At 37.9% G+C, this 18,482-nt stretch overlaps 1 protein-coding gene across 3 annotated transcripts in view; it reads right to left on the bottom strand.

Annotated features, from left to right (window-relative positions):
• CPED1 (cadherin like and PC-esterase domain containing 1) overlaps nt 1-18,482 on the bottom strand; it is a 145,214-nt gene that overhangs the window by 52,399 nt on the left and 74,333 nt on the right. The window lies entirely within an intron of this gene.

Genomic DNA, 18,482 nt, shown 5'->3' with positions numbered 1-18,482 from the left:
GCTCTTAACACTAGCCTTAGTTTCTCCAACCCTCTGTATCAGTCAAAATATTACAGTGGAAGACTGAACACACAACTGAATAGGGAGCAGCAGTGGCAGAGGTTATCAGACAAGAAACCTCGAGTACCAGAAATGAAGTACCAGTGCAACTGTGCATGTCAGGGACTGAGAGCTGCTGATATAGATGCTGTTCTTACATGGCAGTTCTGCTCAGTGGATTTACTGCTTGAAGAGATAACTGGAGTACCTTTCTTTGGTCACTGTAACCCATCCATATTATTTTGATCTCAGGGTTAGTAAAACACAAATAAATTCCTTAGTTGTGTGTTCCTGCCATTTGTTTAGGGGTATACAGTATGCATACTGCAGAGCCTTGTCTTGTACAGCCACAGGTAGGGACTCTGCTCCTGACTATAACTTTCATTTAGGTTTCAAGTTTCCAGCCACAATTTGAATTTTACCTTAAAAAAAACTCCAACAAATCAAAACAACTCCTCTGAATTGTTCCACACTGTTTTAAGAATGGAAAAGTCATATCCTAAGATTTTAATGTGAAGAGTAACACACAGTCCTGCATGATGCATCTACACATTTTTGATGTTTTCCTACAATCAAGTTCAAATACAGAATTCTTGTTGCATTTTTTTCTCATACTCTATTGTGGGATGTCCAGATCTTCATGAAGACCTCAGCTTAGCCTCTACTCCCATTGCACAATCAGCTAGAAGATTCCAAGTGTTCTGTTTACTCCTAAATTAGACTTGTCAACTTACTCAGTGAAAAGAGTACAAAGATTTGGCAAAGGGAAAACTTTTAAGTATTTAACTGCAAGCATAAAGAAACAGAGGAGTGGTTGATTTGACAGTAATCATTAGTATCTTGCAGATTTCTGACAAATGAAAGCTCTGTGTTTAACAGTGAATTTAGGAAAGGAAGAACATAAAGTCAAATTTGGCAAAACACATAATGTGTACTGTGTAGTATTTCAGTGCATTTTATAATAAAAACAAAAAATGCTTCAATTATCTCTTGATCAGGTAAAGCATTCTTTGTATATATTTTTTTTGTCTTGAGCAAACCAGCTACACAAGACTTGAAAGCATTTGATTTAATACTGCTGATAAAATGTTACTATGGAGAAATTTTAAAGGTACATTCAAGGTAATATAAAGGAACAAGTAATATTACAAGGTAATATTACAAGGTAATATAAAGGAACGTATAGTCAGTTGAGTACTTTGTTGCTCTGTTCATAAATTAATTGAAAATATGACAACTTGAGGTCTGAAAAGTTACCCAAGTATGATGCTCACAAGATAAAAGATCAGTCACTCCAACACAAAATATACAATTAAATTTTCTCCCTCTCCTTTGACGACTTCCCCTACTTGCCAAGGCTCTGGCCCAATGGAATGCCAAAGTCACTTGAGGATTTCCAAAATTGCATGTCTTTGACCTGTTTTTCCCCAAAATTTGATCAAACTCCATTACATTACCAGATGAGGAAGATTAACATTTTTAATTTCATAGTTTTTCATGTTGAAAGGGACATTGATGGTGGATCGAACAGATATTTTTTCACAAACATGCCCAAACAAAACAAGTGAATGTTACTGATGGACACATAAACAGGAAGAAAGTCAGAAAGAAAACATAAGGAATAGGAGGCTATATTCTTTCTTTGTTTGTTCTGATTATTCTAGAAGATTATGTTCCACCAATTTGTAAAGACTTCAGGAAGTCCCACTCTCAGAAGAGAGAGATACTCAGAAGAGAGTATCCTGGTCCCATATGTAAAAAAAAATCCTTGATACTTATCAACTCTGTGCAATCAATGAATATGCTTCTCTGAATTAATAATATGATAATTCACATTAAAAATTAAACATTTTTTATATCTAAGAAACGGTCATTTTTCATAGATATCAAAGCATGTCATCATGCAAAAGAGCAAAAAGACTTAGAAGACAAAAGTCAGGAGCATTGATAGATGCTACAAAAGTGTTTCTGATTTAGGAATAAATAAATAATGACTGTCCTGAACAAATGTGAACATGGATACAACTATACTCATCCCAGACCTAATAAATATAGCTTAATACTTTGGGCCTGAAAAGATGGAGACATATGGTATTATTCAGAACAAGTTATCCCACTGATTTCAGTGGAAATGTCCAGTGTGGGAAGTTAAGCACGCACACCACTCTGCAGAAAAATGCACTAGATTGTTTTCCCTCTGAAATCTCATCAAACCATGGGGATTACAGGTCCCTGAAGTATTTTCTGTCTTTTTGCTGTTACTGTATTGTTGTTTAGTTCCTGCATTCTATTAGTGTTCCCTTTTGTCTAGAATTTACTTGGCAACTCTTAGAGATTTTTGTTACTATCATAACCAATTTCCAGTACATCCAAACTCTCTCACAATAAAATTCTGAAGTGTTAAACATCTGCTTTAAAAAAGCCCCCAAAAAGTATCACTAAATTAAAATTGTGCAACTTTTCTGTCAAGTAGTGAATCTCTTGAAAGAGATACCATGGCATATTGCACAATAAGTTTGCTTAGGAATATTTTAGTTTTGATTAAAAGAAGAAAATCCCTCAAGAAGTTTTTTTTCCAATATTTTTTAAAATTTATATGTGTAGCTCAATAGTATGAAAAACACTAGGCTGTTAGATCAGGAAAGGTATAGCACAACGGGGACAGTTATCAGGAGTATCAGTGAGGTTTTTGAGTTGTTACCATATACTTCATAGAAAAAAAAATTTATATAGCAACAAGAGGTCATGAAAATTACCTTACCCTATCAGATGAACAGCCAGCAACATTCAGGGTATTCAGGGTTTGTTACAGGTACCAAAACACAGGGCCACTTGGATTAGGGTAGAAAAATGATTTTGAACATACTGAGCACTTACACAGAACTGGCAGGTATGCACAGTCCTAGTCTCTTTGGGATCAGCAGCTTGAAGGAAGATGTGATACCAAGCTTCTGATGAGGTAAGAAGTGAATATTGAGGCAACTGATACTTGCTCCCTTTCTCTTTTTATCTTTTTCATGTGGCATCTCCTAGTAGGTTCCTGGATCCTTTTCTGAAGTGATTTCTAAAGTGACAAAGGAACTCAAACTAAGATATCAGAGCGACTGGAAACACTCAGCCCTTCTCCCAGCACAGCCTGGTATGGCCAGGAAAAGGCCTTTAAAGAGAAAGGCCAATAAAGAGAAAGCTGACTAAGGGGTGGGGACAACCTTGAGATATCAGGATAGTCATTTATATAAATTTTTAAGCCTTTTTGGGTTCTTCTAAGATTGTGGGTTTTTGGTTTTTTTTCTGCTGTTGGTCGCCATCCATGAAGAAATCATAGTCACATAGGGAATGTCTGAAGGAAGAAGAAAATAATGGGAAGTCCCTAAAACACAGGAGCAATGATTCCATAGGAAAGCACAGGCACTATTTTTATTACAATCTATTAGTGGTATGAACTGAAGATGTTGCAGCTGTCCCAAGGTATTTTATAAATCAAGGCACCCTACAGGACTGCAGTGGGTTTGCATGGCAAACCTTTAGTACAGGGGGGAGCTATAGGGGTGATTTCTGTGAGAAGCTGCCAGAAGGCTCCTCCATGTCCAACAGAGCAAGTGCCAGCCAGATCCAAGATGGACCAGCCATAAAATATTTCTGGTGCAGAAGTAATTGTGACCAGAGAAGAGAGGACTGAGAATATGTGAGAGGAACTATGCAGACACCAAAGTCAGTGGAGAAGAAGGGAGAGGAGCTGCACCAGGTGCTAGAGCAGAGATCCCCATGCAAAACCTGGTGCAGACCATGGTGTGACAGGCTGTGCCCCTGCACACTGTGGAGGTCCACAGTGAAGCAGAGATCCACCCACAGCCCATGGAAGGACTTATCCTGCGTAAAGAGACACATGCCAGGGCAGCTCATGACAAACTGCAGTCTGGGGAAGGACTCACACTGGAGAAGTTAGAGGAGGACTGTCTCCTGTGGGAGAGATGCTGGAGCAGCAGTAAGGACTCCTCTCCCTGAAGAGGAAGCAGCAGCAGAAACAACATGTGGTGAACTGGCCATAACCCCCATTCCCCATCTCCCTGCACCACTGGTGGGGAAAAGGTAGAGAATCAAGAACAATGTTAAGCTCAGGGAAGGAGGGAAGGGTGGGAAGAAATGTATTTTTAAGGTTTGTTTTACTTTTCATTATCCTATTCTGATTTTGATTGGCAATAAATTAAACTAAATTCCCTAAGTCAAGTCTGTTTTGCCAATGACAGTTATCACTGAGTGACCTCTCCCTGACCTTATCTCGACCTACAATCTTTTAATCATATTTTTTCTCCCCTGCCAAATTTAGGAGGGGAATGATAGAGTGGCCTTGGTGGGCCTTGGTCAAGCCTGGGTCAACCCATTACAAAGACATATGAGGAGTAAACATAAATAAAATGAACAATTCTAATGGAAAAATAGACAGTTTCTCACACCTAAAACAGAGATACAAGTCTCATTCAGAAACTCTCCAATCATAGAATCATAGAATGTCCTGAGCTGGAAGAGACACATAAGGATCATTGAGTTCAGCTACTGGCCCTGCCCAGGGCAGCCCTTGTGTCATACCCTGTGTCTGAGAGCATTGTTTGCACTTATCCAATTCTGCCAGGCTGGTGCTGTGACCACTTCCTTGGAGAGCCTGTTTCAGTGCCCAAACATCCTCTGGATGGGAAACTTTTCCCAATATCTATCCCAAATCTTATCTGACACAGCTTCATGCAACCAAAGTAAAAATGCTGGCCAGAACACTGGACACATGTTAAGTGAATTAGACAAACTCACAGACCTTTAAACAAATTAAATGCCCTAGAGAAGACAGCATCTCTTTTGCAGGGATAACACTGCTTAAGCGAAGGTGGCTTTATTCTGCAATGACTTTCAGGAAAAAAATTTTAATGGGGTTAAACAGAGGAGGCGATGCCTTCCTTAGAGACAAAGGAATAAAAGAATGACAGGCTGAGACAACAGTCCACCTGTACCACATATTACTCAAATTCTTTTACTGAAGTCCAGAGGACTTCTGCATATGGCTGTTTCACTTTTCATGCCACACTCAGACATTAAGCCTCTCACAACTGCTCCTTCTTAAATAAACTCCAGAAGCCTTTGATCTGTTTTCTACAAGGCTTCCCAGCAGATATTGGCATCTACTTTATTTTTCAGACAACACCAATGGAATGAGACTTATGAATAACTTCTGTCCTCTGAAGCAGTCTGGTTGCAAACAGCTGAGTACATGCCACTCAATGGAAGATTTATGATCAGCAACAGAAGTTTGTTTCCCTCCTAAAACCTTCATATTTTTCAAGATGAGAACGACTGCCACTGTGGCAAACACATAAAGACTAACAGTTTTACACTGAAGATCTAACTGTGGTTGACACTAATTTGGAAATCTTGTAACCAGATTAATGTACAAGGCATCTTCAGGTGATGCTTAAAGTAGAATTTTAAAATTTATGCATTTTACTCTGAATTTCAGGCATTAGCTTCAGGGCATCAGGCATTTGAGTTTGCATTATCAGTCACAAAAATACTAAAAACACTGGGGGAAAAGTCTCAGGTTCTAAAATGAATTGCTACAGCACTGAATACTGCTAGTAGCATATTGCTGTGTTTCATACAGAGCTGTACATGTAAATTAACAGTCTGAGACAACTGGAAAATATGCTTGATTCAAAACAATTAAATGAGAAACAGAAGTATGTTTAATCATAACTATATGAAAAAATTCTAAATAAATAAATATACCAAAATATTGCAAAATAGACCACAATAATTCTTTGTGAAGAGGTCTAATACTGCAAAACCTAGAGATCCAAACATAGCATGAGAGGAATGGTTTTTTCTTCTTTGAAATACAGCAAAATATGCCCCCAACCAATGTTTCTCAGCAAATAGCCTGTCTTTAGCAAAAGGGCAAAGGACTAATTTCAAGAGTGGCAGTATATGTAAAAGTAGGTAAATGACCTTCAAGACTCCATTTAAACCTCAAGCTCATTTTCTTCCATTAACTAGTCAGACCCTAGGTCACTCTTACAGAGGTACTCATGTATTCCACTCTGTTTTCTGCAAGACGTCTCATCTTTTCCCTATGAATTTAGTTTTAACTGGTCACCAATTTCATTGCAACATTCTGCAAATTATTTTGGGAGATTATTATAAATTTTTATATTTATTCCAATTTGACCAAATAAAAAATAGACCACTGGTTATGATTTTCATTCATAATCCTTAAGTTAACAAGCACCTGTAATGGCTGGAGCTTCTTATCCTAAAGGAAACAAGACTGGACTTGATGCTGACCTGACTGCAGCTACTCTGATGTGATTGATTTAAATTTTTCCATTGTTTATATCTACACACTCTAGCCCTGAACAAAATCAGAAACTCTTACTGTCCATGAGGATTCCACGCTCTATTATCTTGTATTATGTTTAGTAAACACCTAATGTGACAACATTCATCACACAGGTAGTTCATTTTATTTGTAGAGCTAAACAAAATAGACTGAAAGCACACACACAAAGGATTAAATGGCCTGAATTCCAGATGGCTTGCTTGCTCCATAAAGTAACAGTATCTGCTGAGATGATCATGGTACTGTAGTTCTTTCTCCTTACCAAATACATGCAGTAGGAAGTTCTTCTCTGCTCTTTTGTGATCTTCTTTGCTGCTCTCTTATTTCATGACCTCTGAGTTAATCCTTCTATTCTTCCTATTAGCGAGTTTAAGCAGGCAAACTTCAAACAGACTAGTGATGGGTCACAAGGTTTAATGGGCATGTAGATAATCATCTAAATTACATTTCTGCAGCTGATGGGCCAGACAGGCTTAGAGAGTAACTTTACCAGCTTTCACTGTTAATCAGCAAGGATTGTGTGTCTCAGTATGTATCTGCCTTTGCCTGCCTCCCCCAGGGCCTAGGTCGTACTGACTGATTAACAAAGGCAGCTGCATTAGCTTTCTTCTCCTGAAAAGTGTGGCATGGAGGCCCAAACGACTTGAAAGGCAAATGTGACCACAGCTCAAACACCAAGCACTCTTCTCATCACTGTGGAATTGCTGGCCCTCCTCTTGCAGGTTATGATACTCGGCACAACAGTTGTTGCCAATTTTCATGATCTGTTAACACTTAGGAAGCCTTATGTTGAAGGCTCTTCTTTCACATCTATTGTGGTATCATCAAGGGGAAAATTCAACAGGCTATTTCACATTTTCAGACGAATTTGAGAACAGTGTATGAGGTGAACCGAAAAGAATACACCAATTGAACTGTCAATAATGAATGCCCTCGATTTCAGCTTTGAAACACAGACTGCAGAGGGCCAGGTAAGGAGAATAACAGTTCTCTGTAGGATACAGAGATTTTACAGCTACAGAAATAGCAATAGATCTATACTGTGAAACTGATTTTCTCAGCAAAGAAAAATGCATCAAATCTGAGTCTCTTCTTTGTTATATATGGGTGATTGTGTTTTACATAAGTGATTGTGTTTTCTACCTACCCTGATTCCAAAAGGAACAAGAGCAGTGGTGGACTGGCTTCCTGACTTTGGCAGAAGTTTGTCCTTCAGGTGTTGGACTCATCTTGCATAGTAAATGGTTTTCAATGACTTGTTTTACTGCTCTTTATCAAGTTGTTAAACAAACACAAAATCAGACCAATTAAACCATGATTTTCCTTGCAAGAAGCTTTTACCATCTTACTCAGGAGCACCATAGGCAGAAACCAGCAGTCTTTAGAACAGTAAAGCCTTTTTCATACATTTATAGCTCTGTACAGAAAAGAATATGACAAGCCAGCTAGGATTCCATTTTGGACCTCAATTAAGAAGATTCTACAAGAAGAAGCTACTGAGGAACAAAGAAAAATAATCTAGAACACCGACTTCCTTATTTGTCTCTTGAACTTCAAGAAAAGAAGTTGGATTCTGAGTTTCCTAAGTTCTTCTAGATGAAACTACAAAACATCTAGGTTTCTGTGACCTAGGTACAACTACTTCTGACTGATTTTAGAGACATACATGAATTAAGCTAAATAATTCTACAATTCTCCAGTCCATGAAGTATGCAATTTCTCAAGCTTTTTAACAACGGTGACCTAATTTCCCACTTTTATCACGGACAAGCCCAGAACTCAAGAACTGAGCCATTTTGTAATAAAATCTTCAGGTTTGTTTGAGGTATTCACTGAGATATGGAATTATCCCATTTCCCATTTTTTGTGCAGTGGCCTGAGTAAGTTACTGACGCCTGGAGCCACAGCATTCACAGCCCTTTCAAGGAGAAAAAAAAATGATCAAACCTTCAAATGAGATCATGAGACCCACAGCAAGATTTTGGTCATGTTCCACCCATCCTCTTTATTAAAATGGCACACAGGGAAAACAATCTGCATTTCAAATATACATTGTGATGCTATAGCTGGAAGAGGTGACAGCCTTTATGCAAATGCAGCAATAAACTACTTCACTCTTCATTGTCCTATTGTGCCATTCGGCTGAATTTCAAAATTTTAATTTTTGCTTTTATTTTACCAAATCAGAATTTTATGACTGTCATTAAAAGTCTAGACAAATTGATATTAAGACTTATGATGAAATTACTATTACTCATTAGACTTCCCTTTACATCTTCATAACAACCTATACCTCCACTTCACAGCTTTTCAATGCCAGAATGCCACCAATAATTTCCACTAGCATCAAAAGCCAATGTGATCAAAGATGAGCAATTATTTCTAGAGATGCAGTAGAAGGCATATTCTTTTCTACAGCCTCATTTTTTGATCCTACACGTTAAGAAATAAGTCTAGTTAGGTTAGATAAAAATTACGTGGAAGACAAAGGGAACCTTTTCCCTATTCAAAGGGCTTGAACTAAGGATAGGTATTTTTCTCTTTTTTACTGTTATACACATCACAAAATTAGGCACAGGAGCTGTTACTAAACCCAAATGACAGTCTACTTGGAGAGTCCCAGAACTGGAAGAGCTGAGGTGTACAACTGTATAACTGAGGAACATGCAACTTCTGTGTACCTCAAAAGTGGCTCCAGACAGTTTTACCATACATCCCTCATGGATATGTCTGGGAGCAAGGCAGAAAATCTTGCAGAGTAACAAGCTCATGTACCAGAAATTGTGATATTGCATTACCATGCAGCTGGAATGGCCTGAGTGCCATGTAGCACAGGCACTTTGTTTGTTCCTTGTACTTAGACTTGCTCAGTCAGCACAAACAGCCTCTAACTCCACTGCCACATCAGTCTTTTAGCGAGTGCCACCATTCCCCAAAAAATGTAACCAAGGCACCAGAGAGCCCTGGTGTATCACACAAAGCTATTGAAGTTTAACCTTAACTACAACTTTTGCTTCAGTAAAAAACTGAAATGACCATTTATAAAAATCCCACAGATTTATGCTAAACATATACTTTGCAAATACTTCACCCATATGCCTGTACTGATTTGTCTGTGATTTATAAAGTGGCAGTCTGATCATGCCTGTAATACTTTGTGTGCTGTCATACAGTGCAAGTTATTTCTAATTAATGAACTTTCTCTTCATGAATCAGACAGAATTCAATACATTGACAGACTGCAAACACTAACACAACTATTTACCCAAAACATAAGCTAAATATTTCAGTTCAGAAACTTTGGATGACCCCTTTTTCTTCCCTACCCCCTTCAACTAGTATACTTTTAAATGTCATTGGAATTTCTAGAACTTGTAAAGGAGAACTGCTGAACTCAAACTTTCAAGTTTTCATACTTATGTGGTTCATTCAAAGATCTGTAAGGCTTTATGCATTACTGAGCCATTAATTTTTAAGTCCTGATATTGTATAGTTGGAAATTGAAGCATCAAAAGATTACAGGCTTCACTCTACCTTCCTAATTTAGCCTAGTTAATGTAGGCAATGCAAATCCTGACCCAGCACGGTGATTGAGACAGCTAAGCTAGGTTCCCTGTGGAATCATGGAACAGCAGCTGGTAGAGGGAGACAGAGTCCTCAAGCACATCTGCTCCTCTCCAGACATCTCAGGTGCCTTCACAAGGTAATATCACCAGTACAACACAGGGCATGACTCAAGAACCTGCCTCTGCCTGTCCAGTGTCTGGCTCCAGCAGTGCCTTTCTGTAGGCAGAAACAGCCAGAAGGAGGCAACCAAACTAGTCAGGCTGGGCCAGGACCCCCACAAACACTCTTTCTCTTGGCCTCAGGTTGAGGTGATTTGATCATGTGGCTCCCTCTTCTCCCTGAAGGGCCATCAGACCACCAAGCTATAGGTCTCTGCCTGAACTGCACCACAATGCAGCAATGCATGGAGAAATTACTGTGTAGGGCAGAGGGAGGAAGCAAGAGTAAGCACAAAAAAAGTCTGTGGTATGAGGAATCTTTTGCAAAAGTTAGTGCTACCAGTTCTCTAGCAAAATGTAATTGATTCCAGTAGTGTTACCGGACCTATATTATATTAAAAACATCAAAAATAAGAGCAAAGAAGAACCATAACTGAAAATCTAGATATGTGGGATGATTGTCTGATAACTTAGCACAAACAAAAAACCACATAGCTGACAAAAATTATATAAAAATCGGTTTTCTGATAAACTCTTCCAGAGAACAGTGTTCTCCCAGGAGCAAAATTGCCTACCCAGCATTTACTGTCATCTGTCTCCTTTCACAGCCACCCACAATGATTTGCTGCTATTATTTAAAAAGACATTTTAATCCTTAGGTTAGAGGCAAGGAATCAGAAAAACCTGGATCTCTTCCAGTCTGTATTAGCAGACTGTCATGGGCTCAGAGATAGCAGTGTATCTATGAAATCTGCACCCACAGTACTGTATCTGCCCAGCCTCTCCCCATCCTGCAGCACCATAGGGAGCAGCTCTTGTAAGGCTGAAATGTCCAACCAAACACCCCACTAACGCCAGTGGGATTTTGTTCACCAGTTGCAATCAAACAGGTCACAATTTAACTCCCTGTTACTTTTAGTTAAGACATTATGAGTTTCTCCTTGGCTAGTTTATGGGCAGATCTTCATCTTCTCTATCTTCAATGTGTCATGCACACTCATGGGATTACATCAGTAATTGTATGAAAGGGGAGAATGGCCTGAGCACACAAAAGAATGGAATTGTCAGGTTGTTGAGGTTTATCTTTTATCATATAATTTTCTACTAATGACATTTTTCTGTGGCAGCATAACTGCAAAATAACAATTCAAGTCAGGAGTCACCTTACTGAGTATCTAGGAGGGTGGGATGTTCTAGTAACACTGTGCTAAATTACAAACACATAAAAGAAGAAAAGAATGATAGGAGATACTAAATTTTCCACTGCTGAGGTAGGAGGTGCTACAAACAACTCTAGTAGTGTCAATAAACTCAGTGGTGTTGAAGAGTGATATCACTCCTGATTTAAGAAGTTCTTATCCACAAGAGTGCCAACCAAGGAAAAGGAACATTGGAAAAACTAAGGCTGAAAGCTGCCTATAAAATTCTCAGCCTTTAAGGCCTAATTATTATAGCAACTTAAAACTTCTTCTGGATAATGATTATAAACCAAATTAGTTCTTTGGTGTCATCCCAGTCACTGTTGGCTTATAACTGTTGAATCATTGAATCAGTATTCATATAGATTGTCTCAAAGCAATTTATCCATCAGCAATCTCTGTAACACACCACTTCCCAAGTACAGTGCACTGCAATAATGACAAATGTAGCTGCTGCTGCATGGAAACATCCGCTCTCTTCGGTCTCTGCCTGAAACTTCTGGCAACATTTCCTGGAGGGTATCTGGTATTAATCTCGAATCACACGGTTAACAGGAAACGTAGCTACATAGAGAAGATTAAGCACAACAAGTATAAAATCAGGATTGTAAGGAAAATACTGTGAACTGGAAGACTGTAAACTTTTCTCCAGGCAGCTGGTGCCAACATGAACTTGACCCTTAAAGTCTGGGCTCTGTAATGTGGCGTCCCCAAAGTATTGGAGAGGAAGATGATGATCCTAGTCAGGCGCAGTCTACTGGAAATGCAGAATAAAACTATAAATTTTTATTCCATGCTCAGAGCAAGAGATGCCTAAATAGAAGCACATACAGACTAATTCTTTTGCTATTATTTTCCATTTTATTCCCAAGTTGTGCCCATTGCTCTGTGTGGCCTCCTCAGAGTGCAACAGATGTCCCACAGAGAGCACTGATTATGTGGACTTGCGACTACCAGATGACAGTGCAGACTATCTATGAAGTTAACTTTGTAGGTGAAAGATGAGCTTGACTCCTAGAACATTATATTAATTCCTTCTGATGATGGATCTGTGCTCTGCTGTGGTTTTGGGACATTTCCTTAAAGCAGCAGATGCTGGCAGCTGATTAAGATGTCAGCCTAACAGAAACATCCTGGTTCTGAGATCCAGAAGGAGTTTAGCACAGAACTGCATAAATGTAAAGAATATCCATCACAATTGTTAATTGTTCCTCTGACTCATCTACAGAGCAATGCTTTAAATCATCACAAAAGTCTTTGGTATAATTAAGAAAATGTGGTAAGCCTTCCCTCCCCAGTGGTATAGATGTTGACAAAGACAGAACATGCTGACTCTACAAAATTTGCTCTGAGATACATACACAAATTAACCCTCTACATGACAATTACCTAGGTGTATTTATTATTTACATCTCTCCCTTCTGCATCATCTTAAATATACTTTTTAAAAGCACCAAGTTGTTAAATTTAGGTCTTTGTTCAGTTTATACTTACAGCAAATGGTGATTAAACAACCCTTGATCTTTAAATACTTAAAAACACCTTCAAGTAGTTTTCTAGATTATTCTAAGATGTTGTTTCACCTAGGTATTTAGGAAAATCACTAAAAAATTCAGTTGTTTTATGGAAGTGAATTCACTCATAAGTATTGCCAGGCATATATAATGGAAAAGAATTCAACTGTATATTTGTCAGGACAGGTATTCAATCAGAATGACTTGGAATTTCTCCCCTGAAATTAATTGAACCATGTTGACACACAGCAGTTGAAGATGTAAGACCTCACCCTTCTTTTTATGGCAGTCCCTCTCTATTGGCTCTCTATTTTGTGCCTTTCACCTGAACTGCTGACAATTTGACACATGTTCAGTTTGCTACATATTTGCTCCTCAAGGCTGTGTGAACCTCACTTTGTTTTCCCTGGGAAGTGGGTTGCAGTCATACACAAACAAAATAATTTACAGCTTAATAGCAATGCAAAAGTACTTCTAGTGTTTTGTGTGTTTTCACCCATAAATCAATTCTACAATTTTTGAACATGAAGCTCCTGCTCATTTAAAACCAGCAAGAGCTTTAAATCCAATCTCAACGTGAATTTCCTTCATGAAGAAAAAAAAGCTGTCTTAACAGCACCCACTAACCTTCCTTCTGTGCTCAGCAGCTCATTTCTGCCCCCTCCCTTGTGTTCACGTAGAGAGAATGACAACCTTATCCTAGAAACTAGTTCATCTTAAAAAAATTTTCCCATCTGGTTCATGAGTAGCTGCAGGCAGGGAAAGGGATGCTTAAGTTGGCATTACTCCTGGAAAACATGACTATCATACTGTGCTCTCACCAGTGTTTCTGAGGAAAATTTAGACTTGGCTATTTCAGACCTAATGAGTGAGCTTTTTTGTTGTCCCAGCCACTCCCTCCTTCAAAAGAATTAGCATTCTGGGCTACACAATGGATAAAATATCTAACAGTTACACCAATACAAATTCTGAATGCTAAAAATTTTAAGTCAAATAGTCCTCACTGAATCAAAACATCCTCTTCTGAATAACACCACCAACAACAAAAACCCACTAAAACTAGTTTTTTGATATCTGGGGCATTTTCATGCCGTTTTCTGAAAAATTCAAAACCACTAAAAAAAAAATTTTCACCAGCTCTATACCTGAGAAGGCAGACAGATGCAACGCATGATTGCTCCTATAATGGATATTCTTTTTTTCCTCTAAAAGGGAAGTAAGCTAAATTTGCAAATAACATACAGTCTGGTTGCTGATATAATTAGCCTGTAGTTCCAGAGATGCACTTTCCATGCCTTTTCAAGCAAAACACTCAAACTCAGAACTGCTAAGAGGCTCAGCTGCTGCTACAAAACCCCAGCAAAACCCAAGAGTCTGTTCGGGGCATTTACAATGTCCTTAGGACAGAAGAGATGGGTTGTTTGTAAGGGTGGTCACACTGAATCTAATTAAACTAATGGGAAATTCAGAAGGGACTAGTGTGCATCCAGCCTGTCCTGCTACAGGAGAAGCTCTTTGTTTCTCTCCTAAGCTGTTTGGTTGTTTTTGTGTTGGGGTTTTTTTTTGTTTTGTTTTGTTTTTTTTTTTTTGGGGGGGGGTTTTGACATTATTTAATAATTGCAAGGTTTTTGAAATCTTTGCATGAAGTACTAGGCAAAGAGTTAATATGTGTTTCTGTAATTTACAGTTTTTACTTCTACTGTCTGGTATGAAAAGCATTGCAATGGCAACAGCATACAGTTTAAAACAAAGTAAAACCATTCTATTTTCCTTTGGAAATGTATAAATTGAGCGGAAAAACAAATAGGTATTCTCATTTAGGTATTCTCTCTCCTGAACACAAAAATGAAATTATTTCCTTTTTTTTGTTTTTTAAAGCTTCTTTCTTTCTAAAGATTTTTTTTTTCATCTCTACTCCAAAAAGTTTATACAAAAGTTAAATATAGTTAATATGTTAGTCTTAGGTCTTAATTGCTTTTTGATCAATGGAAGTTTAGTAGACAGACAGAGAAATAAATATGTTGTTGCTAGCATCTTGTTTCCAGCTGCATTGCAGCTGTTTAGTGTTATATGTCAGCAATGCTATGCCAGTATCTCATCATAAGCTCTGTTGGGCTTCTTTAGCTATCAGGAAAAGAATATGATAAAAGGATTTACAAAAATACAAGAGATAATGATACATAAGCATTAGATGTTCTATAAAAACCAGGAAAGTTTTTGAAGCTGTTCGGTAAGTTCGTTCTGTCAGATCTGCAAAAGCTGTGGGACAGCCAGAACATCAGCCCACAGCACTGCACTGATTTTGGAATCAAATGTACAAATGCGCAAAAGAAAATATAAGAGAATGAAACACACTGTGCTATAAAATATAGCATCAGCTATCCATTGCTTTCAATATAAATGCAAACCCAAATAAGTATCCGTATTATTAAAATACAACAAAAACCAAGAAGCCAAACTCACCCACAACCAACCAACTGTCCAAAGAAACAAAACAAGTCATGTGGCAACAGGACACTGTAGGTACAAATAGATACAGAAGTTCACAGGGTCAAAAAAGGTTCCCTAAGCACATCAGTAGTTAATCCCCAGGATTGCAGTTAGGCAAATATTAACAATCAGAGGCAGCGTCCACACATTTCAAGTGAGGCATAGATAGATCTGTTTGCATTTTAAAGATAATGGGCAGTGCAAGAATGAATAAAATATTTTGTCCTTTATGACAGTATGTACATAGTCTGGGATCTTTCACTTGAGAGTGATGCTGATAACTCTGTCTTAAGAGCTCACTGTTTTTTCTGCTGACTGCCCTGGATTTTGACTATCTTCCATATCACAGTTTCAGAGGTGATAATGAAATGGCACCACTTCTTTCAAGGAGATTTAATTTGAATATTGTCAACAAATGCAAAAAACTAAGTTCAAGAAAAAATCAATAACCTCTCAATTTACAGTCCAAACAATATTGTCAAAATATAGAACACTGAATAGAAGGCAACCAAATCTGCTGAAGGTGCTACTGTGAGATGACAGTTTATCCTCCACTAATTTGGTTTTAATGGGGATATTACAGCTGCTATCAAGAAGTACAGGAGACAATGTTTTTTTTTCCCTTTTTAGGGGTTGCAAGGCTTGGAACCACACACTTCTCAACTCGATACCTTGAAATTAATCCAGGATTATTCAACTGCATGAGAATTTCTAGACTGTTGGAAACCACATCCCACACTCTGTCTTTTTATTGTATGCTTCTTTATAGTATCATCTTGCAATGAAACCTGAATATCCTAAAGAGATTAAACATAAAAGAAAGTGAGGAAAAAAAGCTGATGGATTAGAATTTTAACTGAAGCCTTCTATGAGAAAGACCACACCACTATCAGTGGCCTTTCCCTCCTCATGTGTGATCCCACTTGTGCCTAGTCAAGTGTCCAAGTGTCCAAAGACTCCATCAGCTCATGTTGTATTTATCTTTTTTCTCCTAAAACAGGGTTTCATTACTAAGAGAACAAGTATTCATGCCACTGATTGGGGTGTATCAACTGGCTCTGCAAGGCTGCATAATTTTCTCTGGTATGAAGAGCAAAATGTAATGATACTGTTTAAGACCTGAGTTTTGTGTTGATTAAAAAAAATCATTCTAAGCAATTGACAATACATTCTGTTCTAGCAAATAGGAAAAAAAGCCTTTTAAATGTTTTAGAATGCCATTTCTATCTCCAGCTCCAGCCTTTGTTTGTTTTTTAAAGGCACTCTCTGATAAGTTTGCCTCTAACATATCTGAAAGTTGTTTTAGAATCTCATACTGTATCTTCACAGTGCTTATTAGATACCACAAGAATGCTTTTCATCTCATTTTTACTCTAGACTCCTGAAGTCATCCCTAGCTCTGAACAACTGTATTAGTTAGAGAGTAGTTATTCACAGAGGAGCAGAAAACCAACCTCAATCAAAAGAAATTTCTAAAACATTTTTCATTTTTATCAGTCTAGATCTCTTTGCCTTCACAGTGCTTCAAAGATTCACACTCAGTCTCATAAATGGTATCATAAAACATTAACAGCAGTGTAAACTCTGGTGTCGGAAGATATTTTTGAGGTTGAATTCCTGTTCCTACACTCAGATACTTGTCCCAAATAAAGACACAAAAAGAGCTTTCTTCACATCTTTCCAGACAGTGTGTTCTCCTAGTAATATAACTATAGTTCATCTTACTGCTGTTTTCCATTTCATATTGTCACACTTAAGATGTCAAGCAGGTTTCTGTACAACTGAACTGAAATCTCAGCTATTATATGTGTTCATTCTTATTTTACTGTAGCAACTACTAGATGTAGTGTTCAGTCAGTGCAAATATAAGAAGATGGTCCTTGACCTTTTGAGCTTGTAAGAGAAGTCTGACAGAAGAGACAAAGAATAGGTGGAGGGCCAGACAACATCATAATCAGGTATTCAGGTCACCACTAAGTACACTATGACTACTACCTACATTTTCTCTGGTAGTCCTGATTTGCAGATTGAGATAATTATTGTCAACATAGAATTTGCTATCAACATTTATAATCTCTTTGACTCCTGTTTTAAGCCCTTGAGCTTATTTCTCCACAAGAAAAACAACATCCCCACCATATAAATGCTCTGCCTTCTACCACCCTGGTCTCCCACCTTCTTCTACAGTAAATGGAAGGAAACCAGGGAAGGGAAACAAGTTTTGCTAAAGAATATACTAAGATTTTCATAGAGAAAATAAATAAAGATAGGATTAGATATCTGACATGAACAAGCATGATAGTTTCAACACAATAGCTTTGAAAATTCTGCTTCCTGGTTGCAGAATTAATTGTGACAAAACATTTTACTCCTGGATGATCTGGAACAAACCCATCAATCCTTTTAATCTGCCTAAAACTCCAAAGAAAAATACACTGCCAGTGATTACCATTTATAATGCCACTTCCTGCTTTGAACTGCCTGGTTTATCTTTGCCCATCATATCAATCAGCAGCCAACATTTAGTCCTCAAACTCTGGAATACAAACAGCTCTGATCCAGCATGTGTTCCAGGTTTTCTCTATCATCCATAATATTTTTATCACTATAGTTTCATCAACTGATATCTTCACTGTTACTTTCACTAGCTTTCTTCCATTTTGGAGTCTAATTTAGCTTGAACTCCCCTTTCCCAGCCTTTATTAAGCCATATTGGATAGTTTGCTCCTTTTTGCATTCAACAGACCCACTCCTTCCTAAGGACTGCTATTTATTGGCAGTAAATTATGTGCATTCCCAATTTTTTATTTGGATAAATGTGATGTAAGCAACAGTCATCCCTTCCTTTGGAATTATGAGTGAGGCTTTTTCTGTTGTGTTTATTGATCTAGAATAAACAGTGTTCATTCATAAATTATGCAGCAGCATTTATCTTGAACACTGATAAATAGACTGTCATAAATATCTTTCCTAGTAAAAGGATTTCCATGGCTCCAATGTCAGAGAAAGACAGTTATGATAAGTTATAACAAAGTTTTGGCTGACCAAGGTAAGGATTACTTAACCTGTAGTTCGCAAATACATGGTAACAGGTACTTACACTGAGCTTGCCTTTTACATCCAAAATGTTGCA

This window comes from Melospiza melodia, chromosome 4 (assembly GCF_035770615.1).
Source record: "Melospiza melodia melodia isolate bMelMel2 chromosome 4, bMelMel2.pri, whole genome shotgun sequence".
Taxonomy (NCBI): Eukaryota; Metazoa; Chordata; class Aves; order Passeriformes; family Passerellidae; genus Melospiza; species Melospiza melodia.
Note: the sequence above shows the minus strand (reverse complement) of the source record. Positions and strands in the feature narration are given on the sequence as shown.